This window comes from Triticum dicoccoides, chromosome 2B, assembly GCF_002162155.2.
Source record: "Triticum dicoccoides isolate Atlit2015 ecotype Zavitan chromosome 2B, WEW_v2.0, whole genome shotgun sequence".
NCBI classification, from domain to species: domain Eukaryota; kingdom Viridiplantae; phylum Streptophyta; class Magnoliopsida; order Poales; family Poaceae; genus Triticum; species Triticum dicoccoides.
This window is the reverse complement of record NC_041383.1, coordinates 41,806,641-41,815,194: the sequence shown is the minus strand read 5'-3', so window position 1 is coordinate 41,815,194 and position 8,554 is coordinate 41,806,641. Positions and strand designations below refer to the sequence as shown.

Below are 8,554 nucleotides of genomic sequence, written 5' to 3'. Positions count from 1 at the left end.
TAACAAATGGCTATAATATCTTGTTCATTGTATTTCTGAGAATAAGACATATGTCACCACTTATTTGAAATCGGCTTCAAACTCCGTGCGGTGTTTGATGTAAAATAGGTCACAAAGAAACAAAATTTTCATCTCACAATTTGATATGACCGACTGGTTCATTTATTCGACGACTGGAAATAAAATGTATAAAAACTGACCAGTGAGAGCAATGCTTGTGAAAAGAAAACATATAGCACCTCTCAAAAATAGAACCTCTGATTGTGATTTTTATACAGTACAATTTTTAGTTTCGGGATAACTACAAAATCACAGCCATAGTAGATGATTCTGAATCAATACAGTCTGATGGTATTTAGTATGATATAATTTTGAACTTGATCACTCAAAATAATATGGTTAATTATCAGAAAACAATGGTGTATGTGCATGCCAGCTACAAAGGTAAGCAACTAATGCATGTCATATAATCTAATATCTAGTATTATAGTCAGAGATTGGGATGGGGATGAGGATGCGAGCCCTCACATGCATTGCTGTCTGCACAACCTTGTTTGCTGGCATCCATAGCTCCTGCTCGCCCCTTCGACTGCAGCACCTCGGAGAACACACCGAACGGCTGCTGGTGCCTGGCGGGAGCATGTGAGGGACACAACGACACACTCACATCAGCAAGCAAGCACAAACGTGTAATGACGGGGGAGAAGCACCACCATGGCCCCGACAGCAATTTGCGGGACAAGATCGGCACCCACCTTCTGTCGGGCTGCTCTGCTCCGATGTCGTGGAGGCTTTACGGCGGCTCCCCTGGCCGGATCGGGCCACAACGACCACCAAAGAGGCAAGGCGCCAAGGCCAGCCCTCTCTTTGCCTTGGACTAAGGTAGGAGGGAGGCCGAGACACGTGGCGGCGCAGGGAGGAGGGAGGCCGAGACTCGCGGCGGCACAGGAAGGCCGAGACCCGCGGCGGCGCAGGGAGGAGGGAGGCCGAGGCCCGCGGAGGCAGGGAGGAGAGCTGGGACATGTAGTCGAGGGTTGGGGGCTGCGAGGGGATTGTATTTTCCTTTCGCGTCGGAAAAAAAAGGTGCATGCGTGGGGTGGAGAGGTGACGAAAATAAACCATGTGAAAGAAAAAACCGGACAAAAGTGGCAGGACGAAAAAAAATCGTGAACTCAATCCTACCAATTGAGACATTAGGAGTAGAGAGACATTAGGAGTCGAGATGTACTATAGCTTCTATAACGATACAAGGGGTCATCACAAACACGTCAACGGTCTTTGCACGTCGCCACTTCTGGAGGCATTGCTTTTGGAGAAACTTTCCTAGAGTTCATGTGTTTTCAAGGACGGTGGATAATGTTGCTGCATGTTGTTGGTGTCGGTGGCATTCTTTGAATTGCCTTCTTCTTCTTCATAATTTAGTTGCATGCATCTTAAATGTATCAACTACTTCTTAATATTGTGTCACTGCATAGGCCGGGTCTACTTGATATTGGTATATTTAGTTTTATTGAAAGCATATCACAGACATGACAGGTAACCATTGCTGATAAGCCTCACCTCTGCCAGATCGCCGAATAATGTCCACTAGATCGGCAACGCGCCTTGGCACGAGGGTGCCGGTCCCGACGATATGGTCAACCGATAAAAGATCAAACGGCATGATGTATCAGTATGAAGGCAAGTTTTAGCACATGTAATAGAACAACCGATTATCTGGACGGTTCAAGAGTAAGAAGAAACATTCAATATGTGCCAGAAGAGTAACATCATCAAGTTAAACATGGGCATGAGACTATCGAAGTTAACCCGTGCCAGAAGCAAGGCAGCATCCACTGCAGTCATACAAATAGAAAAACTAATTAGCTAACAATGGCAATGGAGGCGATAAAACTACGAAGCCATAGTTAGGCATACAATAGATAGCTTGGTTCAGTTGCCTCCGTGAGTGCCATTCCATATGAACTTGATGTGAATAGTTTGTGAGATAGATGACCACAAAATTATTTTTATATAGGCAATGCACTTGAGATTTGCTTTTAAAGCATATGGAGAGTGAGCGATGGTTTCCCCCTTCTAATCTTGGAAGACGAAGACCCAGATCTGTTATTCTTTGATCCCTGCCGCCTCGACAAAATTTTTAAGACCAAGAGGATTGTTGTCAGCTTGGACCTAGCAAGATATGTCGTAGTAATCATTAAGCAATCACATTGGTAAGCAACACTGGAGAGCACAGTAGAACCAAATATATACATGTTGACCATATCTTAATCATGATAGATCCATTTTTCTGAAAATATAAACAACCAAGCTTCCTTGTATACAGTGACTCTACGGCAGTTTGGTTTATTTGCCTGTGTATGTGTTGACTTGCTTCAGAAGTCATAGATACAAATAGAAGCATAATAAGTGGTTTTAAAAAATATATCAAGTTCTAAAGATAAATAAAACTACTTTCAGTATATATAGTAGATGCCATTGCAGATAACACTCCAATACTAACATGAGAAAAGGTAATCTGGTTTTGGTCACCCATGAAAAAAATAGATAAACACCAGATGGCAAACAAAATACATGTTAAGCCTCCATCCTTGTGATTATTGTTTTTCTTGTTCCAGAGCTCCTGTACAAATGATTTACATGGTGATCCGGAAAAAGTTGTAGCAAGCATATAAATAGTGACCCTCCTAGTGAGTGAACAAAATGTAAAAAAAACTCATTTTCATTTAGTGCAAACTATGATTTAATCTTTCTTATTTTTCCGACAAAAATGTTAATATTCAGAAGGTAGTTGGAGACAGGGCTACACCTTATGAAGGTTTTAATCTTACGGTTCAATGAATTGCATAGGCAAAGCACACAGTTGATGGATTCAAACTATTTTTAAGAGATGATGTGGCAAGGCTAAGAAGATGAAAATAATTAAGAAGAAAAGTTCATGGTCAACAACTTACGAAGATTTAACTGGGTAGTGCCTCATGGCAGTCATCAACCTTTGAGCCGTAGAACTGTAAGATCAAACTGAGACTCAAGCCTGCATAACCATAGGAAGAAAATGATCATCAACAAAGAGGACAAAGTGAATCAGGAACCAGTTCCTGGTTCCTCTAAAAAATCATTCTAAATGACAAACTGTGAGAAGAAAAAAGAACTGGTCTAATGACATAGATGCGTTAACCGGCAAACACTACCAAGTCAGATCAAATACTCAGCTTATTTCTGTCCCTTTTCAATATTAAGAACGATTATTAAGTAACCAAGTACATAACAAAAACAACTAATGCCTACATAGTAGCTCATCTCTCTTAATACATCTACACTGATTTCGATGTACAATTTAGGACCAATGGAAAACCAGAAAAACACAAAAAAACTCACACAATAAAGCTAAAACTAAATATTGCACGCCGTCGAGACCTATCTGGCGTGCAACATCTGTCACTACAGAAGGACATCGGTGTCAATCACAGCGGTACGGCCATCAGCATAGCCAGCAGGAATTGCAGGCCAAACCACGGTCGCAGCTATGCAATGGGCTAGATTTACAGGCCGAACCAAGTACGCGCATAAGTCGGAAACAATGGGTTACATATTTACCATCAATTAGTTGCTCGCTTATAAGGGTGTAAGTGGATGGACTCATTTAATAGCAGTCACCATGTATATCACATTATCATCTAATCAAGAAAAGTTTTTGACAAATCGGAGATTTTGAGTAATGTCTGAACAATGGCATAGAAAGAAATCTGAATCACAAATATGCACAATATGACAGTCGATGGCCAACATTCAGACAAAATCCAATATTTGAGATTAATCTAAAATATTTAATACCATAGGCAGAATATGATGTTAAATGGCACTGACCACACCATGAACTATTACAACTACTGATAAACATAACCCAAACAGGAACAGTTGAAGCTAGCTCACCATGGGAAAAATTCAGTTGATTTACTCGGTTATAAAGTTAAATAGGTTACCTCAAGTAACGGTGCTGGACGATACATATCATCAACTCCTGCAATTACCTATCAAACATTCCAAAGAAATAAACATCACTGGATGCCAATGCATACCACTGCTTGATGAAATAATATATAAGTAATACAAAACTACAATTCATTACATTATTTAGTTTTTGCCAGAAATGGGAATTAAAATAAATCAAAAGAGAGACTATACTTTCATGTGAGAAGAACATCTTGAGTTTATAGCTTTCAGGTTTGTAGTAACAAACAGGACAACTATGAACTGAAGATACACATCGATACTTCTCTAGGTTATCTCACCATAAATCAACATAATTGCAAGAAGGTCAAATGGAAAGAGGCCGGAATACAACTACTTCAATAGTGCAGTAACCATGTAAAGAAAAAGATACATAACCGCAATAGAAGAAATGCTAGATGAGTAATTTGTTGACGCCAAAATAAGATTATTAGATACATATCCGTGATTATCAAAACACATTGAAAGAAATCATCTAGTATAAGCTGGAAGACATGGTACATCAAATCTAAAGGAGAAGCACCCTAGATAATATCCACTGATTTTGATAATCAACAACATCGATATAAATCAGAACAATCTTCAACCATAGTATCCTATATAGCACCCAAAAAAATCAGAACAACAGGTAAGAAGAACAAGCTAACTGAGCAACAAATGAAACAAAAGGGGCCCCAGAATTATATACACTGCATTATTCATCATTGACAGAGTTTTGTTAGTCAGTTCTATTTTCTTTTGGAGTATAAAGGAACTAACAAATATAATATAAGAGCAGTTCTTTTTTCTTTGATAATATAAGAGAGTATAGGAAATCACAGAGCTTGTTTAAGATATTTTGTCACATTAAGTAGTTCATATAAGCCTAATCCAGAACTAAACAGAGAAAGATAGAGAGTGAAGAGAAATAAAGTAGGTGCAGAAATAATTTAAATGTAAATACAGAAATAAAGTAGAAATAGAAGTAGAAGCAGAAATAAACTTTAGATGTAGCAATCAAACTAAGTAACTTATATGCGGACCAGCTCACCTTGCCTCATGTTGAGTCTCAAGGAGGGTGTCAAGGAGGCGAGGCATCCCAACCGCAACAAGGCGAATCAGAGGCAACCCATCTTAACTCGACGTCCTGGTCCTCCTTCAGGCAACCGTCAACGGAGTGAGCAGAAAGTAAAAAAGTAACATGAACAAACCAATAAATGTACCTTTGATGAGAATGCCCTTCTTCTTTCAGTTCATTGTACCTTGCATCTGGTCAGTTCACTGAAAATTAAAGCAAACATTAAAAAGAAAAATGTTGAGAAAAGAGGTCCTCACCGAGTTACAAAATATAAATTAAACATGAATACAATGTATTTTATATTTGACTCTCAAACACATGTTGTTAGAAGGACATGTAGTTTTCGAACACATTCAGATTCAGAACAGATCAAACTGGTGGAATTGATTCATCATGGTATTGAGGTACATGTATTTTCTAAATACAGAACAGTTTTTTTAGAAAATGCTCTTTCAACAAAATGATTAATGGAAGCTCAGTTGTCTAGTGTTGCATTGGAAATGTCTAAAGGAAACAATTCAGGTGATAAAGAGGAAATGCACCTCTTCGGGAACGATTCCCGAATGTGATGGCAATAGCATTGCTCTTGTAATGCCACAAAGCACCCTGCACAAAGATAACATATAAAATGTGGTAAGAAATAGGAAGGAGATAAACAAAAGATAACTGAACAAATGTGCTTCCATGCTTGGGAATCCAGAAAATATACAAACACATTCTACTTTCTAGAAATCATAGTGATATTTTGTTCTAGATATGGATGGTTAGCTTGCGTCGACCCGCCTACATTCCACTTTCACATCATTGATTCTGATTCTATGTGGGGGTTGGACTAAAATGACAAGAATAATGTAGTGGTAGAAGTACCCACAAGACTAACATTAACATAATTAATAAGAATCTCAAGGAACTGTTAGCAGCCGCAAGATCCCCAGCAAAAAGACCATCTTTAAGACATAATCTCACCAAGCTATATGCACATAATATTGGTTTGATATGAACTGAAAAAAAATCAAGAACGAAAACAAAGAGAAGTCAATCAGTGCATACAGAACCATTTTGGCAAGTGAGAAACAACCAAAAAGGAACCCAAGAGCATGCCAAAATGATATAAGTGCATCATTAATATATTTCACTCAAGATAAATGTATACTGGAAATGATGGATAGATTAGAATATTGAAATACATGACCAAACCTAACTGAACTAAGCCTCCTGGAATACATCACAATAAAATTAGTCTTCACCACTATTAGTCGAATAAATAAAAACCTTGAAAAAAGAACAGCCATGCTGGAGCAACAAATGGAGAAACTACTACTTGAAAGAGTACTTTAATTTCTCTCTGAATTTCAAACAAAGAAAAATATTTTCTGCCAGGTGGCTACTGTCACCCTCCAACCCAATAAGCACACATGTACACACAAAAATAGAATACAAATGAGCAATGGTGTCTCTGTGTTTAAGTAAATGACAACAATGTATCAAGAAACTCAGTAGAGCAATGTATCTATTTCTCAAGGAACAAATGTTCTCATACTTCAAAATGCCACGTAGAAAACTATCATACAGTGGAGATAACAATAAAACAAAATACACCCAGTATACTTTTTCTTAAATGTGTCCCCATATTTTAGGCAAAAATATTAGTAATATATACCATGAAGAATCTTTACTCCAGTCAAATTTCTAATCATCTTCACATGGTTGACGCTAATGAGTCCATCCCTGGTCTTATCACCTAAAACAAAGACCATGAGCTACAAAAATCACATTCTGCAATTCATGAAACATCTGAGGGTAGTGGCAGGCAGAGAGGGATCTCAGCACCAGGCGGAGAAGGGGGTCCCACGTGCTCCTCTTCGTCGCCACCACCCTTTTTCATGTGCACATAAACAGACCTGACAAAGAAGTCAATGGCATATTTTTCAAATAACTACTAATATGGAGCACTGCATTTGATACTTCTAGATTTTGCTAAAAGAGCAGATCATGTACAGCTACCTAGCTAATGATGATTGCTAAGAAGACGAAATCCAATCTAAAATATACTGGGTAATCAATGGTGCAGCTCCTCACCTAAAGTACAGAGGCACAACTACAAAGTTGTTCCCTGAACCAAGAGTTCAAAGAAGGATTTAAGGAATAAGTCGTAATGAACAGAGGTCATGCAACTTTGGAAGCAAGATTTAAGAAAGAATTTGACCCAACCGTACATGGATATGGTGTGGTCTGTCATCTCGAGAGACCTCCTGGACAGTGGTAGTGGTCAAACGTCAACATCTCCAAAGCAAGGTTCTCCTCATATGTTAGCAAACATGCATCGATTTGCTCTGAATCTCTGCAATTCCTGCGTTTAGTTCAGTCAACTCTAGTCAGTTCCTGGCAATGCCCTGCCTCAGAGCTACTGGTTTGAAAGCCTGAACTCAAGAATTCCCACCGCAATACATAACCAACACCGAAATGCATTTTACTTAATCCATATAATAAGACTCACGAGGTAATGCAGAATAAAAATAGTGACTCTATATCTTAACAAAACCAGAATGTAGATATTTCCCACAAATCACAGTGAGCAGGATGAGAACAACATGATAAAAAACAGCTCTGCATCTTAATCGGCACTTCATCCCTACCTCATCTCCCCATCCGCTGCCTCCTTCTGGATCTCAACGCCGGTAGCACACTGCAGTTCGTCGGCCGGCAATCAACACCGAGGCAGTCGGGTCAGCATCTGAGCACCATGAAAGAGTGAGCCACATGAAAAGGCATGTGCCAGAGGATGATTTGGCAAGGGGTGCTCACCTCGGCTCGATGTGCCAGTCATTTTTTGTGGAAGGGCAGGTCGAGCGGCCGATGTAGATGAGGAGGACATTGTCGCAGCGGAGAAGCAGAGACAGGGGATCGAGGTCGTAGGGGGAACCGCTCACCCGAGGAGCAGGTCGCGCCAGCAGCCACGGTGGGTAGGTGGAAGCTCCTCAAAGGAGGCGCGTCGGGGAGACGATTCTTCCGTGCGAGGATGATGGCACTGGCGACGAGGATGACCATCTTCGCATCCCAGCTTCCTCCCGTCGACGGCGCGACGACCCACTGCTCCGGTGGCTCGCGCTCCTCCTCGCCGCGTCTCCTCCGCGTGCGGCGCCGACGGACTCCGAACGCATCTAGGCCAGACGGCGACAGAGACGGGCGGCGCAGAGGAGAGGAGGAGGACGGGCGGCGGCGACGCAGAGGAGATGAGCAAGACGGGCACGAAGAGGAGCGGCGGCGATGAGAGAAAACGAGATCCAGAGCCATCGCGCGCGTGGTGCTGGCGGTGCACGCCGGGTCGGGCTTGTGCAGCGGCGATGCGCCCTAGCCGTCGATGTTGTAGATCCCGGAGAGGTCATCGGATCCGTGGGCGACGACGGCGCGCAGGATGGCGAGGGGATCGGGGAGGCCGGAGGGGAGGAGCGTCGGCGGCCAGAGGAGAGGAGGGCAGGACGCGAG

At 41.3% G+C, this 8,554-nt stretch overlaps 1 long non-coding RNA gene across 19 annotated transcripts in view; it reads right to left on the bottom strand.

Annotated features, from left to right (window-relative positions):
* The window catches only part of LOC119362014, a 16,035-nt gene extending 7,487 nt beyond the window's left edge, over nucleotides 1-8,548 (bottom strand). For 12 of the 19 annotated variants that reach the window (XR_005173091.1, XR_005173080.1, XR_005173084.1 and 9 more), the window contains exons 1-13: nucleotides 7,874-8,548; nucleotides 7,705-7,802; nucleotides 7,285-7,418; nucleotides 6,899-6,969; nucleotides 6,729-6,809; nucleotides 5,611-5,674; nucleotides 5,214-5,271; nucleotides 5,042-5,146; nucleotides 3,984-4,031; nucleotides 2,955-3,034; nucleotides 1,918-2,172; nucleotides 1,810-1,835; nucleotides 1,561-1,716 (exon numbers count right to left, since the gene is read on the bottom strand). This is a non-coding gene — a long non-coding RNA (uncharacterized LOC119362014). Of the gene's footprint in view, nucleotides 1-528; nucleotides 630-755; nucleotides 1,717-1,809; nucleotides 1,836-1,917; nucleotides 2,173-2,574; nucleotides 2,624-2,954; nucleotides 3,035-3,983; nucleotides 4,032-5,041; nucleotides 5,147-5,213; nucleotides 5,272-5,610; nucleotides 5,675-5,948; nucleotides 6,022-6,728; nucleotides 6,810-6,898; nucleotides 6,970-7,147; nucleotides 7,182-7,284; nucleotides 7,419-7,704; nucleotides 7,803-7,873 lie in introns of those variants that run through there. The other 7 variants (XR_005173075.1, XR_005173077.1, XR_005173087.1 and 4 more) reach the window with 6 other exon arrangements.
* Nucleotides 8,549-8,554: the final 6 nt, after the last annotated feature.